Source organism: Oncorhynchus nerka, linkage group LG28 (genome assembly GCF_034236695.1).
Source record: "Oncorhynchus nerka isolate Pitt River linkage group LG28, Oner_Uvic_2.0, whole genome shotgun sequence".
Classification (NCBI taxonomy): Eukaryota; Metazoa; Chordata; class Actinopteri; order Salmoniformes; family Salmonidae; genus Oncorhynchus; species Oncorhynchus nerka.
Window position 1 is genome coordinate 84688356 of NC_088423.1, and position 22457 is coordinate 84710812.

The window sequence follows — 22457 nt, forward strand, 5'->3', positions numbered from 1 at the left end:
CTCTACTAATCTCCTGCAGACACAGAACCAAACTCCAGAGTTTCCAATTTCTCTCTGTTTCAGTCGAACCTGTATGACCCATATTTGGCATCCTTCATCAAGGTGAATATTACACTATTCCTGAATGACAGCTTTACAATCACCAAGGTTAAACAAGGACCAATTGCTGAGCCATATATTGCGGTTACAGCAGACCTAACAGCAGGCCCAGTTAAATGGGCCGGGGTTATAAATATGAGTAATCAGTCGCAGCGGGGAAAACACAGCGAAGGCTTCAAAGCCTGAACTTATAATCAATTCATCAGTTAGCTGTCTCTCCATTCAACTCTACTGAAGATGGATGCAGACAGCTTGTGTCATAAAAAGAGCTCGCTGAGGAATTTCTGTACATTATTTAATGCTGCTTACCACAAAGTGACAGAACTCATATATCTAGTTTAATGGCAGCCTGTGTGAGTAGTGAGCACATGCATTCATGGACCAGAAACACAGCACAGGTCATCCTGTGTTTGTCTTCAATTGAGTGATCTGGAATTAGATGGATCCATGAAAAATGACTGAATCTTTGAATACAAGCTTTTTTTTAAAGAAAGGAGTGGTAGAAGTGCATGCTATGTGTTGCTTGTTGCTTGTTGCTTGTTGCATGTTGCTCTGCATGTGCTCACTGCTCATTGGTTGTCTGTATTGTAATTGTAATAGTCGTTAGTAATCTGCCCCGGGACTGCGGTTGAAAATTAGCCAGCTGGCTAAAACCGGCACTTCTACTGAAACATTGATTAATGTGCACTGTCCCTGTAAAAAATTATAATAAACTCAAACATAGGGAGTACATTTACGGAAAAAACACAGAGTAATTTCAAGACTGAAGAAAAAGGGTCACATTTTAGAAGGAAACAGCACAGTATTTAACCTCACTGGTCTTTGGTAATCATGGGTCTGTCCGTGCTGTGAGAAAGCATTTGACAGGTTATGTGCCTCAATAAAATGGCTAATCTCACCCAGGTGGTGTTCACCAGCCTGGACTCCCCCCTACCCCTCCCACACACACACTCCACTCACACACACACACACTCCCACACACAATTCCTCCCATCGCCATGGCCATTTACAACCTCTAAAAGCTTTTTCCTTTTAACAGCAGCAGGCCTGCATGGGGTTGTGGTGGTTGTGTCTGTGAGTGGCAGGGAACAGAATGCCCCTCGTGTTGTCACTCTCTCACCACTGGCTGACACACGCACATGCATGCATGCTCACACACACACACACACACACACACACACACACACACACACACACACACACACACACACACACTGTGTGCCAGTCCCTTTATTAGACTATTCAACCTGAGGGCCATTTTCTGATGAACACTAGAGTGCTGCTGCTAGCAGGGACAAAGTCACGGGTAAACACCTAATAAGTGAAGGTGATAGGGTGTAAAGCTTTATTCAGACCAACTTTCACAGCAGGAGCAGGGGACACTTGGACCAGGCAGTCTGTGGCTGAGTGGAGAGAAAAGTGCTAAGTGTGATGTGACACCAGCACACTCAGGTGCTCTAATCACATCTTTAAATCACAGGACTGTCACGATCGTCGTAAGAAGCGGACCAAAGCGCAGCGTGGTGTGAATGCATCATTTTAATGGATGACGAAAACACAAAGTAAAGTGAACAAAACAATAAATGAACAACGACTGTGAAGCTATATACGAAATGTGCTGACACAAACACTACACATAGACAATCACCCACAACCCACAATGACAAAACAGGCTACCTAAATATGGTTCCCAATCAGAGACAACGACTAACACCTGCCTCTGATTGACAACCATATCAGGCCAAACACAGAAACAGACAAACTAGACATCCAACATAGAATGCCCACTCAGATCACACCCTGACCAAACAAAACCTATAAATATACAAAGAAAACTAAGGTCAGGGCGTGACAGTACCCCCCCCCAAGGTGCGGACTCCGGCCGCAAAACCTGAACCTATAGGGGAGGGTCTGGGTGGGCATCTGTCCGCGGTGGCGGCTCTGGCGCTGGACGTGGACCCCACTCCACCATAGTCTTAGTCCGCTTCTGTGGCTTCCTAGGAATGGCGACCCTCGCCACCGACCTTGGACTGGCAACCCTACTAAAGGGCCCCACTGGACTGAGGGGCAGCTCGGGACAGGCGGGAGACTCTGGCCGCTCGGGACAGGCGGGAGACTCTGGCCGCTCGGGACAGGCGGGAGACTCTGGCCGCTCGGGACAGGCGGGAGACTCTGGCCGCTCGGGACAGGCGGGAGACTCTGGCCGCTCGGGACAGGCGGGAGACTCTGGCGGCTCGGGACAGGCGGGAGACTCTGGCGGCTCGGGACAGGCGGGAGACTCTGGCGGCTCGGGACAGGCGGGAGACTCTGGCGGCTCGGGACAGGCGGGAGACTCTGGCGGCTCGGGACAGGCGGGAGACTCTGGCGGCTCGGGACAGGCGGGAGACTCTGGCGGCTCGGGACAGGCGGGAGACTCTGGCGGCTCGGGACAGGCGGGAGACTCTGGCGGCTCGGGACAGGCGGGAGACTCTGGCGGCTCGGGACAGGCGGGAGACTCTGGTGGCTCGGGACAGGCGGGAGGCTCTGGCGGCTCGGGACAGGCGGGAGGCTCTGGCGGCTCGGGACAGGCGGGAGACTCTGGCGGCTCGGGACAGGCGGGAGACTCTGGCGGCTCGGGACAGGAGGAAGGCTCTGGCAGCACTGGAGAGGAGGAAGCACCTGTAGGCAGAAGATGGAGAGACAGCCTGGTGCGGGGGGCTGCCATCGGAGGGCTGGTGCGTGGAGGTGGCACTGGATAGACCGGACCGTGCAGGCACACTGGAGCACACCGAGCCTGCCCAACCTTACCTGGTTGCATGCTCCCGGTAGCCAGGCCAGTGCGGCGAGGTGGAATAGCCCGCACTGGGCTGTGCTGGCGAACCGGGGACACCATGCGTAAGGCTGATGCCATGTACGCCGGCCCAAGGAGACCAGATGCGTAGAGCCAGCTTCATGGCACCTGGCTCGATGCCCACTCTAGCCCGGCCGATACGAGGAGCTGGAATGTACCGCACCGGGCTATGCACCCGCACCGGGGATACCGTGCGCTCCAGAGCATAACACGGTGCCTGCCCGGTCCCTCTCGCTCTCCGGTAAGCACGGGGAGTTGGCACAGGTCTCCTACCTGGCTTCACCACACTCCCCATGGTCCACCCCCCCCCCCAAGACATTTTTGGGGCTGACTCTCGGGCTTCCAACCGTGCCGCCGTGCTGCCTCATCATACCAGCACCTCTCTGCCTTCGCTGCCTCCAGCTCTGCTTTGGGGCGGCGATATTCCCCTGGTTGTTGTGCCCAGGGTCCTTTTCCGTCCAACTCGTCCTCCCATGTCCATGAGTCTTGTGATGCTGGCCGCTGCTGCTGCCCGTTACCACACCGCTTGGTCCGTTTGTGGTGGGTGATTCTGTCACGATCGTCGTAAGAAGCGGACCAAAGCGCAGCGTGGTGTGAATGCATCATTTTAATGGATGACGAAAACACAAAGTAAAGTGAACAAAACAATAAATGAACAATGACCGTGAAGCTATATACGAAATGTGCTGACACAAACACTACACATAGACAATCACCCACAACCCACAATGACAAAACAGGCTACCTAAATATGGTTCCCAATCAGAGACAACGACTAACACCTGCCTCTGATTGACAACCATATCAGGCCAAACACAGAAACAGACAAACTAGACATCCAACATAGAATGCCCACTCAGATCACACCCTGACCAAACAAAACCTATAAACATACAAATCAAACTAAGGTCAGGGCGTGACAAGGACATTAATTCACCCTTTGTCAGGTCAATGTGCAGACCCTTTTCTAAACTTGATATTTTCTCCAGTATTGACATGTATTATAATATTACCGTACCACTTTATGTACAGGAGATAACCAGGCCACTTAGCTACTGTACAGTGATGTTAAGCCTTTTGGTAGGCTGTCACATCCTGACCTTAGTTCCTTTTTTATGTCTCTGTTTTATTTTGGTCAGGGCGTGAGTTGGGGTGGGCATTCTATGTTGTGTTTTCTAGGTTTTGTATTTCTGTGTTTGGCCTGGTCTGGTTCCCAATCAGAGGCAGCTGTCAATCGTTGTCTCTGATTGAGAACCATACTTAGGCAGCCTGTTTTCCCACTATGGGTGGTGGGTAGTTGTTTTCTGTGTCTGTGTTTTACCATACAGAACGGTTTCGGTTTTCATAAATGTTCTCTTGTTATTTTGTATTCAGTGTTCGGTTAAATTTCATTAAAATATGGACACTTACCACGCTGCGCATTGGTCCGATCTTTCCTACTCCTCCTCAGAAGAGGAGGAAAACCGTTACAGAACTACCCACCAAAAAAGGTCCAAGCAGCATGGTAACCAGGAGCAGAGGGTTCTGGACTCCTGAACTTGGGAGGAGATATTGGACGGCAAGGGACCCTGGGCACAGGTTGGGGAATATCGCCGACCCAAGGAGGAGCTGGAGGCAGCGATATGAGGTAAGGCAGCGCAACAGGCACGAGAGCACCCAGATTGGCGGAGTCAGGCGATAGACCTGAGCCAACTCCCCGTGCTTACCAGAAGAAGCGCAGTACTGGTCAGGCACCGTGTTATGCGGTCAAGTGCACGGTGTCGCCAGTATGCGCTCATAGCCCGGTGCGCTAAAGGCCAGCCCCCGCAGGTGCCATGCAAGAGTGGGCATCCAGCCAGGGCGTGTTGTGCCAGCTCAGCGTGTTTGGTCTCCGGTACGCTGTTTCGGCCCAGGGTATCCTGCGCTGCGTGCAGTGTCTCCAGGGCGCTGGGAGGGTGCAGTTCGCCCTATGCCTGCGCTCCGCCCGTGCCGGGCGACTGTGGGCATTGAGCCTAAGGGAGAGGTGCGAGTGGTATACACCAGATCTCCGGTTCTCCCCCACAGCCCGGTCCATCCGGTGCCTCCTCCACACACCAGGCCTCCTGTAGGTCTCCCCAGCCTGGTGGGTCCTGTGGCAGCCCCACGCACCAGGCTGTCTCACCGTCTCCTCCCTTCAGGTACTCCAGTCTGTCCGGAGCTGCCAGTGCCGCCCGTCTGTCAGGAGCTGCCAGATCCGCCCGTCTGTCAGGAGCTGCCAGATCCCCCCGTCTGTCAGGAGCTGCCAGATCCGCCCGTCTGTCAGGAGCTGCCAGATCCGCCCGTCTGTCAGGAGCTGCCAGATCCGCCCGTCTGTCCGGAGCTGCCAGATCCGCCCGTCTGTCAGGAGCTGCCAGAGCCACCCGTCTGTCAGGAGCTGCCAGATCCGCCCGTCTGTCAGGAGCTGCCACTTAAGTGGGCCAAGACTATGGTGGAGTGGGGTCCACGTCCCGCACCAGAACCGCCACCACGGACAGATGCCCACCCAGACCCTCCCCTATGGGTTTAGGTTTTGCGGTCAGAGTCCGCACCTTTGGGGGGGGGGAGGTACTGTCACGTCCTGACCTTAGTTCCTTTTTTATGTCTCTGTTTTAGTTTGGTCAGGGCGTGAGTTGGGGTGGGCATTCTATGTTGTGTAATCTAGGTTTTGTATTTCTGTGTTTGGCCTGGTATTGTTCCCAATCAGAGGCAGCTGTCGATCGTTGTCTCTGATTGAGAACCATACTTAGGCAGCCTGTTTTCCCACTATGGGTGGTGGGTAGTTGTTTTCTGTGTCTGTGTTTTACCATACAGAACGGTTTCGGTTTTCATTTATTTTCTCTTGTTCTTTGTATTCAGTGTTCGGTTAAATTTCATTAAAATATGGACACTTACCACGCTGCGCATTGGTCCGATCTTTCCTACTCCTCCTCAGAAGAGGAGGAAAACCTTTACACCGTCATTATAAATAAGAATTTTTCTTAACTGACTTGTCTAGTTAAATTAAGGTAAAAATAAATATGAATAAAAAACTGTAGAACAGACCACTCTATGTATTTATTGGTCTGTATAAAAGCCCTGTACATCAAATGATGTCATCAAACTAATACAGAACATATAATTGAAAGGACTGATATGATCAGAGAACCTACAGTATGTTAACACCTTCAGTAAATGACTCATTCAACTGGCCCAAAACACAAAGTAGGAAATCTGCCTGACAACACCACCATCACATCAACACATTCAATCCAAAATACTCATTCTGTTTCGGTTCGTTAAATCTGTCTGCCTGGGCGACGTTGTGGCCCCAACGTTGGCTCAACGTTCAGGTATGCAGTATGTAAGGAGAGCTGTGGCAGAGACAGATGGCTAGGTGCTGACAGGTAGTGGCAGGTAGACTACCTGTTTCACAGTTCACTAGGACATTCATTAAGCATTTTGGACAGGTTTCTTTGGATTGGGCCTCGGTTGACGGTAACATGATACACAGCCTGGGGATACTGTAATGTTTTTACACCAGAATACCCAACCAAAGGTGACTGCTCTGTCACAGGGTGAGAGAGGGAGGAGAGAGGATAGGAGAAAGAGGAGAGGTGAGGAGAGGAGGGAGAGAGGTAGAGAGGAGATGCCAGGAAAGGGGGATGAACATATATTTGAAGGGAGGGTTGTGGATCGGACATGCCTGTCATCTCTATCCCGTACCTCCATACAACCTTGCTTTCGCTCTCTCTCTCTCTCTCTCTTTCTTTCTCTCTGTCTCTCTCTCTCTTTCTTTCTCTCTGTCTCTCTCTTTCTTTCTCTCTGTCTCTCTCTCTCTCTGTCTCTCTGTCTCTCTTTCTCTCTCTCGCTCTCTCTGTCTCTGTCTCTCTCTGCCTCTTTCTCTCTCTGTCTCTTTCTCTCTCTCTGTCTCTCTCTCTCTCTCTCTCTGTCTCTCTCTTTCTCTCTCTCTCGCTCTCTCTCTCTTTCTCTCTTCCAATGACAAAGGATTCAGTTCATCCCACAACTCACTTTCCATTCCATCCAGGTTCCAAACTTCATTTTCCCGCTTCCCTCCACCCTTTCATGTTGTGACAGGCAGCCAAATTGATTAAGCCCAGCCCCTGGATGGGACACTACAGCGCGTTGCCTTCTATTTGTTGATTACTATAGATTTTCTTCGATACTTCATTTAAAATCAATAGCCTGAGGGGAAGAAAAGTAGCCATGGTTTACACATACTTTAACATACTAGTGTGCGTTGTCGGAGGATGCAGCTGCCACCAGGAGTTTTTGGAGCAGTTGTAGTCTGCATCCCAAATGGCATTTATCCTATATAGGGAATAGGATGCCATTTGGGACGCGGCCCCAGCCGCGGCGGTAGAGGCCAATTATGAGGAAAGCTCTTAACAGGTGAAAGAAAGGGCCACGGATCGATCCTGAGCTTTCTTCTCCCATCCCAGAGAGTGGCCATAAATGAAAGCGCATCTGCGTTGTTTTGAAGACAGCAGCCATGAAGCGTTCAGCAACTTGTTTTGCTCTCCTGTCTCCACTCCAGTGGCTTGCTATTTATAAAGCCCTCCACTTTTTGTGTTCTCCTTCCCCTCCCTCTCCCGTCTACTCATCACGGGAGTGGATGCTCTGGGAGATAAACGGACAACTGTGTCAGCTGAGTTCATTTGAGGAAGCAGCGAAAGGAATGTGAGTATTCAGTTTCTCTTACTCCGATTTTTAAGATATGTCACACAAAGCAATCTGTCAATACATCTCCAGTTCATTTGATGACAACGTTCACTACCACAGTGCCTTCGTAAAGTATTCAGACATCTTAACTTTTCCACATTTTGTCAGGTTACAGTCTTATTCTAAAATGTATTTAAATTAAATGTAATCCTCATCAATCTACACACAATACCCCATAATGACAAAGCATTAACAGATTTTTAGAACATTTTGCAAATGTATTAAAAATAAATAAAACTGAAATAACATAAGTATTCAGAACCTTTGCTATGAGAAATGAAATTGAGCTCAGGTGCATCCTGTTTCCATTGATCATCGTTGATGTTTTTCAACTTCATTGGAGTCCAATTGTGGTAAATTCAATTGATTGGACATGATTGTTAAAGGCACACACCTGTCTATATAAGGTCCCATAGTTGACAGTGCATGTCAGAGCAAAATCAAAGCCATGAGGTCAAAGGAATTGTCCGTAGATCTCCGAGACAGGATTGTGTCGAGGCACAGATCTGGGTAAGGGTACCAACATTTCTGCAGCATTGAATGTCCCCAAGAACACAGTGGCCTCCATAATTCTTAAATTGAAGTTTGGAACCACCAAGACTCTTTCTAGAGCTGGCCGCCCGGCCAAAGCAAGCGGGGGAGAAGGGCCTTGGTCAGGGAGGTGACCAAGAAGCCGATGGTCACGCTGACAGAGCTCTAGAATTCTTCTGTGGAGATGGGAGAACCTTCCAGAAGGACAACCATCTCTGCAGCACTCTACCAATCAGGCCTTTATGGTAGAGTGGTCAGATGGAAGCCACTCCTCAGTAAAAGGCACATGACAGCCCGCTCGGAGCTTTCAAAAAGGCACCTAAAGACTTAATGCCAGGTGTCACATCTGGAGGAAAACTGGCACCATCCCTAAGGTGAACCATGGTGGTGGCAGCATCATGCTGTGGGGATGTTTATCAGCGGCAGTGACTGGGAGACTAGTCAGGATTGAGGGAAAGATGAACGGCGCAAAGTACAAAGAGATCCTTGATGAAAACCTGCTCCATTGAGCTCAGGACCTCAGACTGCACACAGCCAAGACAACACAGGAGTGGCTTTGGGACAAGCCCAGCCAGAGCCAGAACTTGAACCTAATCGACCATTTCTGGAGAGACCTGAAAATAGCTGTGCAGAAATGCTCCCCATCCAACCTGACAGAGCTTGAGAGGATCTGCAGAGAAGAATACAGGTGTGCCAAGCTTGAGCATCATATCCAAGAAGACTCATGGCTGTAATCGCTGCCAAAGGTGCTTCAACAGAGTAAAGGGTCTGAATGCTTAAGTAAATGTGATATTTCATTTATTTATTTATTTTATAAATTAGCAACATTTTCTGAAAACTTGTTTTTGCTTTGCCATTATGCGGTATTGTGTGTAGATTGATGATGGAAAATCAATTAATCAATTTTAGAATAAGGCTGTAACATAACAAAATGTGGAAAAGTTCAAGGAGTCTGAATACATTCCGAATGCAGTGTTCCTGTAATAATGTTGTATGAACATCTCTTAATTCTCAAGCTGAGATCAGTATCTGTGTGGAGAGTGGGTGGTGGGTATAAGTAAGGGGTGGAGACTGAAGATCTTTACAGGTGGAGATGTTCTCATCTTAGTTCTCATCTCTTCTCTGCTCACTCCTCTTGTATCCAGTGACATGAGAGGATGCAACTCTGAAACAGATACTACTACTACTACTACTACTACTACTACTAGGCCAGACCAGACCAGACACTGGCTACAGCCCTCTTTTCTTCTTTCTCTGTCTCTCCCTCTCTATCTGTCTCTTCTCTCTATCAATCTGTCTCTTCCCTCTCTCTATCTGTCTCTTCTCTCTGTCTGTCTGTCCCTTCTCTCTCTATCTCGCTCTTCTCTCCCTCTGTCTTCTCTCTCTCTAACTCTCTTCTCTTTCTGTCTCTTCCCTCTTTATCTGTCTCTTCCCTCTTTCTGTCTATTCCCTCTTTCTGTCTATTCCCTCTATCTGTCTCTTCCCTCTATCTGACTATTCCCTCTATCTGTCTCTTCCCTCTCTCCCTCTGTCTGTCTCTCCCTGTCCCTCTAGCTATCCCTCTGTCTCTCTGTCTCCCTCTGTCCCTCTGTCTCTTCCTCTCTCTCTATGTTTATCTGAGCTTCTCCTTTCCTCAATCCAGCTGTTTATTTCTTTCCCTATCTCATTATTCTTTCTACCTACCTCCTTCTTCCACTCGCTGTCCTGTCTCTCTGTCGTCCTTGTACTCTCTCTGTTTCTCCACCCTCCCCCCTGCTTTCCTTTCTCCCTCTCTCACCCTATCCTCCCCCCTTCTGTCTCCCCCTCTCCTCTCCCTCCCTGCCCAAGTCAAGCATGCAGAACAAGTCAGGTCTCTCTAGCAGACCAGAATGCTTTCTCAGAGTTCTCACCTTTCACCCAGGGAGAAGGAGAGGCGACATCACACACAGACAGAGACACACACAGAGCCCCAGCCCCACAGAGAGGAGAACACAATAACACTGAGCCTATAGGAAGAAACACACACTGTCCCGCCACACCTAATTAGAGACTGCAGCCCTTTGACACGGTCTGTCCTCCCACCTCCGCACCTCATCCGTGACGGATGCACATCACGTCACACAAAGCATTGCCACCTGCTGTTCCAATGGGCTAATGCTAACGACACACTACTACTATCTAATACCAAAAAGGGTTATTTGACTGTCCCCATAGGAGGACCCTTTGAAGAACCCATTTTGGTTCCAGGTAGAATTATTTGGGGTTCCATGTAGAACCCTCCCTTTCCACAGAAGGTTCTACATGGAATCCTAAAAGAGTCCTACCTGGAACCAAAACTGGTTCTCCTATGGCCGCAGAACCCTTTTTAGTTTTAGATAGTAGTAGTGTGTCGTTAGCATTAGCCCATTGGAACAGCAGGTGGCAATGCCTTGTGTGACGGGATGTGCTTCCGTCAGATAGACATGACACCTGGTGAGAAAATGTACACGTGTCAAAGATATGCTGAAAACGAATGATCCAATGATCCTGTCATCCAGAGGATGTGGAGGGGAGGACCTGTGGAGGGGAGGACCTCTTGGTTTTTATTTCTACAGTATGTGTTAATAATGGAGATATACAGTACAGTAAAGATCAGGTTACACTCTCTGACATGCACAATAGTCTTGTGTTGTCCTTGTTGTCATTATTACAGACCTGGTGAGGAGAAATAGAAGGATTATTATCTCTGTATAATTGATTATTCATCCAAAATGTATTGTAAAATTGAATAAACTGGACTTGTCTCAAAACATTATAATCATTATAATCTATAATCAAATATTACAGTCTGTCCATTTTCTGTCAGCAGCTCCAGGGGTCCCTGACCAGCCCTCTCTATGTGTCCCTGGGGAGTGAAGGGAAACAGGGGGAGCCATGACCGGCCCTGTGGGGACCTTGCCCCTGGCACTCCAGTAGGACTAACAGATGCTCAGTAATCTGTGTGAAAGGCGATCCACCCCTTAATGGGATTGTTTCTGTTACACCTCCAAGACACCCAGTTGTCCAACCAGCCGTCAGGCACTATGTCCCCCCCACCACTAAAGCCAATCCAACTGCTGCTCTGCTCTGCTCTGCTCTGCACCACCACCACAGCTGCTCTGCTCTGTTCCAGGTCTGTCCCCAGGTGGACATCAGGACTTCACACCTCTGAATGGTCAAACAGCTGAGAGCCATGGTGAGAAGAGAGGAGGAGTGGGAGTAAAAGAGGGAGGAATCATCTCACTTGAAGCAGAAGGGTGACATAGTGACAAAGCAAAAAGTGCAGTTATGTCAGGCTTAGAGTTAGCAGGGGGAGGGGAGGAGACGTGAGAGGAGGGGAGGTTGATCGACAGCTGCCTCCCTGAGAGAGAGAGAGAGAGAGAGAGAGAGAGAGAGAGAGAGAGAGAATTAGAAAAATAAAGAGAAAGAGAGAGAGAGGACAATATCCCCATCAGGTCCTGCTCCTCAGAGGGTAAAAGTACTGTAACATCAGACATCTCTCTCCCATCACATTACCTCTGGCAACAGCAGTAAAACTGTCCCTGTCATAAGCTCAATGTACATGTCAAAATGATATGTTTATCCACCTCCTACCTATTGTCTGGCTGACTCTCGCACAATGGCCACCCAGTGTGGATTTCCTTCTGCGTGTGAAATGACAGATTCAGTCCTTTCTTGCCGAGTGGGCTTCAAAAGCCAGCTATGTGTCATCTGTGAGTACAATGTGAAGAGTACAGAGGATATGGTTACTCTGTGAGAGGTACGCATTCTGCATTCATGCTTATGATTCCTTTGAGATGTTAAAAGTCCAAAACAACACAGGAGGGGAGGATCTGCTTAATGTAAACACTACATAGTTATTTTTTTTTGTTTGTTTATCTGCTGGCCCCAGCCGCGAACTCAGGCTCTGTGTGTAGTTAACCAACCCTCTGCCCATTCATTGCCATTTTACCTGTTGTTTCAGCTGATTAGCTGTTGTTGATGTCTTAGCTAGCTCTCCAAATCAACACCTGTGATTACTTTATGCCTCTCTGTATGCCTCTCTCATATGTCAATATGCCTTGTATACTGTTGTTTAGGTTAGTTATCATTGTTTTAGTTTACAATAGAACCCCTAGTTCCACTCATTATACCTCTGATACCTCCTTTGTCCCACCTCCCATGCATGCGGTGACCTCACCCATTATAACCAGCTTATCCAGAGATACAACCTCTCTTATCATCACTCTGTGCCTGGGATACCCCCGCTGTACCCGCACCCCACCATACCCCTGTCTGCACATTATGCCCTGAATCTATTCTACCACGCCCAGAAATCTGCTCCTTTTATTCTTTGTCCCCAACGCTCTAGGCGACCAGTTTTGATAGACTTTAGCCGTACCCTCATCCTACTCCTCCTCTTCCTCGGGTGATGTGGAGGTAAGCCCAGGCCCCGCGTGTCCCCAGGCACCCTCATTCTGTGATCGAAAATACCTTGGTTTCATGCATGTCAACATCAGAAGCCTCCTCCCTAAGTTTGTTTTACTCACTGCTTTAGCACACTCTTCCAACCCTGATGTCCTTGCTGTGTCTGAATCCTGGCTTAGAAGGGCCACCAACAATTCTGAGATTTCCATACAGCTACAACATTTCCCATGTTCGTTCTGTTAGGTGACCTAAACTGGGATATGCTTAACACCCCGGCAGTCCTACAATCTAAGCTAGATGCCCTCAACCTCACACAAATCATCAAGGAACCCACCAGGTACAACCCTAAATCCGTAAACATGGGCACCCTCATAGATATTATCCTGACCAACTTGCCCTCCAAATACACCTCCGCTGTTTTCAATCAGGATCTCAGCGATCACTGCCTCATTGCCTGTATCCGCTATGGGTCCGCGGTCAAACGACCACCCCTCATCACTGTCAAACACTCCCTAAAACACTTCTGCGAGCAGGCCTTTCTAATTGACCTGGCCCGGGTATCCTGGAAGGATATTGACCTCATCCCGTCAGTCGAGGATGCCTGGTCATTCTTTAAAAGTAATTTCTTCACCATCTTAGATAAGCATGCCCCGTTCAAAAAATGCAGAACTAAGAACAGATATAGCCCTTGGTTCACTCCAGACCTGACTGCACTTGACCAGCACATAAACATCCTGTGGCAGACTGCCAGAGCATCTAATACTCCCCACGATATGCAACTGTTCAGGGAAGTCAGGAACCAATTCACGCAGTTTTCAAGCAGAAATTCACATCCTGTAGCTCTAACTCCAAAAGGTTTTGGGACACTGTAAAGTCCATGGAGAACAAGAGCACCTCCTCCCAGCTGCCCACTGCACTGAGGCTAGGTAACACGGTCACCACTGATAAATCCATGATAATCTAAAATTTCAATAAGCATTTCTCAACGGCTGGCCATGCCTTCCTCCTGGCTACTCCAACCCTGGCCAACAGCTCCGCCCCCCCTGCAGCTACTCGCCCAAGCCTCCCCAGCTTCTCTTTCACCCATATCCAGACAACAGATGTTCTGAAAGAGCTGCAAAACCTGGACCAGTACAAATCAGCTGGGATAGACAATCTGGACCCTCTCTTTCTAAAACTATCCGCCGCCATTGTTGCAACCCCTATTACCAGCCTGTTCAACCTCTCTTTCGTATCGTCCGAGATCCCTAATGATTGGAAAGCTGCCGCGGTCAACCCCCTCTTCAAAGGGGGTGACACCCTAGACCCAAACTGTTACAGACCTATATCCATCCTGCCCTGCCTATCTAAAGTCTTCGAAAGCCAAGTTAATAAACAGATCACTGACCATTTCGAATCTCACCGTACCTTCTCCGCTGTGCAATCCGGCTTCCGAGCCAGTCACGGGTGCACCTCAGCCACGCTCAAGGTACTAAACAATATCATAACCGCCATCGATAAAAGACAGTACTGTGTAGCCGTCTTCATCAACCTGGCCAAGGCTTTCGACTCTGTCAATCACCGTATTCTTATCGGCAGACACAATAGCCTTGGTTTTTTACTGCCTCACCTGGTTCACCAACTACTTTGCAGACAGAGTTCAGTGTGTCAAATCGGAGGGCATGTTGTCCGGACCTCTGGCAGTCTCTATGGGGGTACCAGAGGGTTAAATTCTCGGGCCAACTCTTTTCTCTGTATATAAGTCGCTCTGGATAAGAGCGTCTGCTAAATGACTTAAATGTAATGTAATGTATATCAATGATGTCGCTCTTGCTGCGGGCGATTCCCTGATCCACCTCTACGCAGACAACACCATTCTGTATACTTCTGGCCCTTCCTTGGACACTGTGCTAACTAACCTCCAAACGAGCTACAATGCCATACAACACTCCTTCCGTGGCCTCCAACTGCTCTTAAACGCTAGTAAAACCAAATGCGTGCTTTTCAACCGTTCGCTGCCCGCACCCGCCCGCCCGACTAGCATCACCACCCTGGACGGTTCCGACCTAGAGTATGTGGACAACTATAAATACCTAGGTGTCTGGCTAGACTGTAAACTCTTCTTCCAGACTCATTTTAAACATCTCCAATCCAAAATCTAATCTAGAATCGGCTTTCTATTTCGCAACAAAGCCTCCTTCACGCCGCCAAACTTACCCTAGTAAATCCTACCGATCTTCGACTTCGGCGATGTCATCTACAAAATAGCTTCCAACACTCTACTCAGCAAACTGGATGCAGTCTATCACAGTGCCATCCGTTTTGTTACCAAATCACCTTATACCACCCACCACTGTGACATGTATGCTCTAGTCGGCTGGCCCTCAATACATATTCGTCGCCAGACCCACTGGCTCCAGGTCATCTATAAGTCTATGCTAGGTAAAGCTACGCCTTATCTCAGTTCACTGGTCACGATAACAACACCTACCCGTAGCACACGTTCCAGCAGGTATATCTCACTGATCATCCCCAAAGCCAACACCTCATTTGGCCGCCTTTCCATCCAGTTCTCTGCTGCCAGTAACTGGAACGAATTGCAAAAATCGCTGAAGTTGGAGACTTTTATTTCCCTCACCAACTTTAAACATCAACTATCTGAGCAGCTAACCGATCACTGCAGCTGTACATAGTCCATCTGTAAATAGCCCACCCAATCTACCTACCTCATCCCCATACTGTTTTAATTTTATTTACTTTTCTGCTCTTTTGCACACCAGTATCTCTTCTTGCACATCATCATCTGCTCATTTATACTAAATTGTAACTATTCGCTCCTATGGCCTATTTATTGCTTGCCTCCTCATGCCTTTTGCACACACTGTATATAGACTTTCTTTTCTCTACTGTGTTATTGGCTTGTTTATTGTGTAACTCTGTGTTGTTGTCTGTGTCACACTGCTTTGCTTTATCTTGGCCAGGTCGCAGTTGCAAATGAGAATTTGTTCTCAACTAGCCTACCTGGTTAAATAAAGGTGAAATTAATAAAAAAAAAAAATAATAATAATAGTTGTTATGCCAACGTCTTAAACACCGTTAAGGAGAAGATTAATACAAGGAAAGGGGATACATAATCAGTTGCAACTGAATGCATTCAACAAAAATATGTCTTCCGTATTTAACCACTGAATCAGAGAGTTTCAGGGGTTGCATTAAGCGACATCATCGGCTCCTGCCTTGGTCAAGGGCACATTTTTCCAATTTGCCGGCTTTCGGTTACTGGCCCAACACTCTTAAGCACTAGGCTACCTGACGCCAAGATGGATGCTTTAAAATCGTTCCTAAAAGGCTAAACACAGACAGACACTATACTTTAAATCTGACACTCTACTTTAATCCTGACACTCTTCTTTAATCTGGACACTCTACTTTAATCAGGACACTGAATTTTAATCCGGACACTCTTCTTTAACCCTGATGCTCTTCTTTAATCCGGACACTCTACTTTAATCCTGACACACTTCTTTAATCCGGAAACTCTACTTTAATCCAGACACTCTACTTTAACCCTGACACTGTTCTTTAACCCTGACACTGTTCTTTAATCCGGACACTCTACTTTAACCTTGACGCTGTTCTTTAAACCTGACACTCTTCTTTAATCAGGACACTCTACTTTAACATTGACACTGTTCTTTAATCCTGACACTCTTCTTTAATCCGGACTGTTCTTTAACCCTGACACTGTTCTTTAATCCTGACTGTTCTTTAACCCTGACACTGTTCTTTAACACTGACACGATTCTTTAATCCTGACTGTTTTTTAATCCTGACACTGTGCTTTAACCCTGACACGATTCTTTAATCCTGACTGTTTTTTAATCCTGACACTGTGCTTTAATCCTGACACTGTTCTTTAATCCTGACTGTTCTTTAATCCTGACACTGTGCTTTATTCCTGACATGGTTCTTTAATCCAGACACGGTTCTTTAATCCTGACACGGTTCTTTAACCCTGACACTGTTCTTTAACCCTGACACTGTTCTTTAATCCTGACTGTTCTTTAACCCTGACACAATTATTTAATCCTGACTGTTTTTTAATCTTGACACTGTGCTTTAATCCTGACACTCTTCTTTAATCTGGACAATCTACTTTAATCCTGACACTGTTCTTTAACCCTGACACTGTTCTATAATCTTAACAATCTACTTTAATCCGGACACTCTTCTTTAATCCAGACACTCTAACCCTGACATGGTTCTTTAACCCTGAAACTCTTCTTTATTCCGGACTGTTCTTTAACCCTGACACTGTTCTTTAATCCTGACTGTTCTTTAATCCTGAATCGGTTCTTTAATCCAGACACTGTTCTTTAACCCTGACACTGTTCTTTAACCCTGACACGGTTCTTTAACCCTGACACGGTTCTTTAATCCTGACTGTTCTTTAACCCTAACACTGTTCTTTAATCCTGACACTATTCTTTAATCCTGACCGTTCTTTAATCCTGACACTGTGCTTTAATCCTGACACGGTTTTTTAATCCTGACACGGTTCTTTAACCCTGAAAGTGTTCTTTAATCCTGACTGTTCTTTAACCCTGACACTGTTCTTTAACCCTGACACTGTTCTTTAATCCTGACTGTTCTTTAACCTGACACGATTATTTAATCCTGACACTGTTCTTTAACCCTGACACTGTTCTTTAGTCCTGACACTGTTCTTTAGTCCTGACACTGTTCTTTAACCTGGACACGGTTCTTTAATCCGGACTGTTCTTTAACCCTGACACTGTTCTTTAATCCTGACTCTTCTTTAATCCTGACACTGTTCTTTAACCCTGACACTGTTCTTTAACCCTGACACTGTTCTTTAGTCCTGACATGGTTCTTTAACCCTGAAACTCTTCTTTATTCCGGACTGTTCTTTAACCCTGACACTGTTCTTTAACCCTGACACTGTTCTTTAATCCTGACTGTTCTTTAACCCTGACACGATTCTTTAATCCTGACTGTGCTTTAATCCTGACACTGTTCTTTAATCCTGACACTCTTCTTTAATCTGGACAATCTACTTTAACCCTGACACGATTCTTTAATCCTGACTGTTTTTTAATCCTGACACTGTGCTTTAATCCTGACACTGTTCTTTAATCCTGACTGTTCTTTAATCCTGATACTGTGCTTTAATCCTGACATGGTTCTTTAATCCTGACACGGTTCTTTAACCCTGACACTGTTCTTTAGTCCTGACTGATCTTTAACCCGGACACGGTTCTTTAATCCTAACTGTTCTTTAATCCTGACACTGTTCTTTAACCCTGACACTGTTCTTTAATCCTGACACTGTTCTTTAATCCTGACTGTTCTTTAACCCTGACACTGTTCTTTAATCCTGACTGTTCTTTAATCCTGACACTGTTCTTTAACCCTGACACTGTTCTTTAACCCTGACACTGTTCTTTAATCCTGACTGTTCTTTAACCCTGACACGATTCTTTAATCCTGACTGTGCTTTAATCCTGACACTGTTCTTTAATCCTGACACTCTTCTTTAATCTGGACAATCTACTTTAACCCTGACACGATTCTTTAATCCTGACTGTTTTTTAATCCTGACACTGTGCTTTAATCCTGACACTGTTCTTTAATCCTGACTGTTCTTTAATCCTGATACTGTGCTTTAATCCTGACATGGTTCTTTAATCCTGACACGGTTCTTTAACCCTGACACGGTTCTTTAGTCCTGACTGATCTTTAACCCGGACACGGTTCTTTAATCCTAACTGTTCTTTAATCCTGACACTGTTCTTTAACCCTGACACTGTTCTTTAATCCTGACACTGTTCTTTAATCCTGACTGTTCTTTAACCCTGACACTGTTCTTTAATCCTGACTGTTCTTTAATCCTGACACTGTTCTTTAACCCTGACACTGTTCTTTAACCCTGACACTGTTCTTTAACCCTGACACTGTTCTTTAGTCCTGACATGGTTCTTTAACCCTGACACTGTTCTTTAACCCTGACACTGTTCTTTAATCCTGACTGTTCTTTAACCCTGACACAATTATTTAATCCTGACTGTTTTTTAATCTTGACACTGTGCTTTAATCCTGACACTCTTCTTTAATCTGGACAATCTACTTTAACCCTGACACTGTTCTTTAACCCTGACACTGTTCTATAATCTTAACAATCTACTTTAACCCTGACACTGTTCTTTAACCCTGACACTGTTCTTTAATCCTGACACTGTTCTTTAATCCTGACTGTTCTTTAACCCTGACACGGTTCTTTAATCCTGACTGTTCTTTAATCCTGACTGTTCTTTAACCCTGACACGGTTCTTTAATCCTGACTGTTCTTTAATCCTGACACTGTGCTTTAATCCTGACACAGTTCTTTAATCCTGACACTCTTCTTTAATCCTGACTGTTCTTTAATCCTGACACGGTTCTTTAATCCTGACACGGTTCTTTAATCCTGACACGGTTCTTTAATCCTGACACGGTTCTTTAATCCTGACACTGTTCTTCACAGAGCTGTGACAGAATATCCAGGGGGCAGTTGGGAGGGGCCAGGGGACACAGTTCAGGGGTCCCACTCCAACTCCAGCCTTTTCAATTAGGCTCTGGCCCTACCAGGAGGGATTTATGAACATCACCTTGACACTCCCACCCCTCTAAACGGCCCAGGGGGCAACATCCCCCCCACACTCACTATATCAAGCCTCCCAGTACACTCAAAAGCAGTGACCTAAGGTACAAACGGTACACCTCCCAGGCCTTGACTAAAAGCAAACTATTGTCTCACACACACACACACACACACACACACACACACACACACACACACACACACACACACACACACAGGACCTGTGTTCTTCACATATAGAGGTCAGTGGTAATTATTTAGAACAGGTTCAGTTCAAAGGTAACCAATAAAAAAATCCAATATGGCAAATGTGTGGGTCCTAGTTATATCAATATACTGTATAATACAGAAACGGGACAGATGACAACCTAGACACGTGAGTGAAGCGATTGAAATCCCTGGTTTCTCCACATCCTGCAGCCTCTGGACGGCATCAATCTATAGGTGTTGATCATTAAATGAAGGACTAGCTGTGATTAACGAGTTCTTCAAAAAGCAGGAATCGGCTGCAATCTGAGTCCTGCAGGCGTTGATGGGATCCATTTTAAGGGGGAAACTATGTATATGTCCCAAATGGCACCCTATTTCCTGTATAGTGCGCTACTTTTCACCAAAGCCAAATGGGGCCTGGTCAAAAGTAGCGCACTATATAGGGATTAGGGTGGCATTTGGGACGGTATCTATTTGTGACGTCTATAATGTTATGCTTTAGCCAGCGGTCTTCATTTTAATTAAAAATCTCTCACTCCCTAAGAGTTATGGAATGTTCTCTGAAGGCTGCTGGCAGGACTGTGAATGAAATACCACATAACAAATTGTGTGAGAGAATCAAGTAAGCAACCGCCAATACCTACACCGTCAACCGGGAATATGTGCCCAGAATATATCAACTTGCTATGCTTCGTTAGCTAACACCCTCTGACATGAAATGAGCCAAATATAACATATATTATATATAACTAACACAGATGTTATCTAAAATAGGTGTAGGGTTGTAGAGAATCCAAGAACCATGAATGTAATAAGAAATCTTAGGTGCCACTACAGACCCACTACAGAATGTTCGTCAGAACAAGGGAGAGGCGGATGTCCAGGTTAAGGTGAGTTTAATAGAAGATGTCCACACTCACACACACATACCTGACCATTCATGGTTAAGATAACTGAGAATCATGTCCAGTGTCATGTCGTGTGTGTAGGTGGCAGGGAAGTCAGGAGCAGGAGAATCAAACTTGGTATAATGGAGTAGTTTAACTTCTTGGATATAGGGGGCGCTCTTTTCATTTATGGATAAAAAAACATTCTCGTTTTAAACAAGATATTTTGTCACGAAAAGATGCTCAACTATGCATATAATTGACAGCTTTCGAAAGAAAACACTCTGACGTTTCCAAAACTGCAAAGATATTATCTGTGAGTGCCACAGAACTGATGCTACAGGCGAAACCAAGATGAAATTTCAAACAGGAAATGGCCCAGATTTTGAAGGCGCTGTGTTCCAATGTCTCCTTATATGGCTGTGAATGCACCAGGAATGAGCCTACACTTTCTGTCGTTTCCCCAAGGTGTCTGCAGCATTGTGACGTATTTGTAGGCATATCATTGGAAGATTGACCATAAGAGACTACATTTACCAGGTGCCCGCTTGGTGTCCTCCGTCAAAATTATTGCGTAATCTCCAGCTGCGTGCATTTTTCCATTTGCTTCAGAGGAGAAACCCAACTGCCACAAATGATTTATCATCTAATAGATATGTGAAAAACACCTTGAGGATGAATTCTAAACAACGTTTGCCATGTTGCTGTCGATATTATGGAGTTAAATTGGAAAAAAGTTTGGCGTTGTAATGACTGAATTTTCGGGGGTTTTTCTTAGCCAAACGTGATGAACAAAACGGAGCGATTTCTCCTACACAAATAATCTTTCTGGAAAAACTGAACATTTGCTATCTAACTGAGAGTCTCCTCATTGAAAACATCCGAAGTTCTTCAAAGGTAAATGATTTTATTTGAATGCTTTTCTTGTTTTTATGAAAATGTTGCCTGCTGAATGCTAGGCTTAATGCTATGCTAGCTATCAATACTCTTACACAAATGCTTGTGTAGCTATGGTTGAAAAGCATATTCAAATCTGAGATGACAGTGTTGTTAACAAAAGGCTAAGCTTGTGAGCCAATATATTTATTTCATTTGCGATTTTCATGAATAGTTAACGTTGCGTTATGGTAATGAGCTTGAGGCTATGATTACACTCCCGGATACGGGATTGCTCGACGCTAGAGGTTAATAACGTAAAACAAAAACCAAAGTACATAATAAAATAAACATGGGTACAAGAACCCGTCGCACACCAATCCATAAACCACGAGCATAACGATAAACAATCTCTGACAAGGACATGAGGGGAAACAGAGGGTTAAATACACAACAATTAATGAATGGGATTGGAACCAGGTGTGTAGGACAAAACCAATAGAAAATGAAACATGGATCAATGATGGCTAGAAGACCGGTGACGTTGACCGCCGAGCACCGCCCGAACAAGGAGAGGCAACGACTTCGGTAGAAGACCGGTGACGTCGACCGCCGAGCACCGCCCGAACAAGGAGGGGCATGACATTAACTATGTGGTCTTTTAGATGCACGTACAATTTAACATCAGACATACAAGGATTCAGCCCACAGGAGGAAAAGTTCAGCAGGAGGGAAAACTGTGGAAGTGCTCATTTATTTATTTATTTAACCTTTATTTAACTAGGCAAGTCACTTAAGAATAAATTCTTATTTACAATGATGGCCTACCCCGGCCAAACCTTAACTCGGAAGACACTGGGCCAATTGTGTGCCACCCTATGGGACTCTTAATCACGGCCGATTGCAAAACAGCCTGGAATTGAACCAGGGTCTGTAGTGATGCCTCTAGCACTGAGATGCAGTGCCTTACACCGCTGCGCCGCTCGGGAGCCCATCAGGATGGGGAAAGCACGTTTCTGACCACACAGCGTGCTGGGGTCATAGACTAACTGAAACTGAAGTCCCGGGAATCAAGGCCACTGATAGGCTGAAGGAGATGTGGTAATAAGTATTTGGCATGACCTTGACCAATAAGACACTAACAAAAGTGGGGGTCCTCTGAATGGGAGACTAAGCTGCCCGACTAGAACAACTAGAAGGAATGGCTAGAATGAGCTGACTGAAGCTGGCCGTTTCAACATCTACTGTAGATAAAACAAGATGA